We start from the raw sequence: 567 nt of genomic DNA, 5'->3' as shown, positions 1-567 counted from the left end.
GCACACCATAGTACCTCTGGACAGGTCCACGTTTAAAGAGTATCAACTCATTAGATCAATACACTACAGATCTGGGACTGAGACTTAATCACTAATTTATACAATTTCAAAAAAATTTAAGTTATAAAATAAAGTTATGGAATAAAGAGTATGTCTGATTAGGGCTGAATAGTATAAAGTCCTAAGTTTTAGTTTTAGCCTTGCACTTTACAAAGCTTCACTATTTTAAACTGATTTCCAATTTCCATGTTAGCTAAAAAGGGGAGGAGGGATTCTGTTTCTATCTTCTCCAGCAAGGTATTAGAACCACTGTAGTTCATTTAGAATTGTGACTACTGTGGATTGAAAAATGGCCAGGAAACTGTAATCACAACAAAACGTAAAGCAATGTAATAAGGACTTTACGAATGCAGCAGATCCTGCAGACATGGATACCCACAGTAAGGCATTGTCTACCGAAGTGGAGAACAGTAAGTGAGCGAGCGTGTTTCTGAGGCCCTGTGATAGCACACAGCTGACTCACTCTTACCAAAGCTGACTAATTCAATCTTTTTTTTTTTTTTTTTT

Source organism: Mus pahari, chromosome 10 (genome assembly GCF_900095145.1).
Source record: "Mus pahari chromosome 10, PAHARI_EIJ_v1.1, whole genome shotgun sequence".
Taxonomy (NCBI): domain Eukaryota; kingdom Metazoa; phylum Chordata; class Mammalia; order Rodentia; family Muridae; genus Mus; species Mus pahari.
This window is presented reverse-complemented; position numbering follows the sequence as displayed.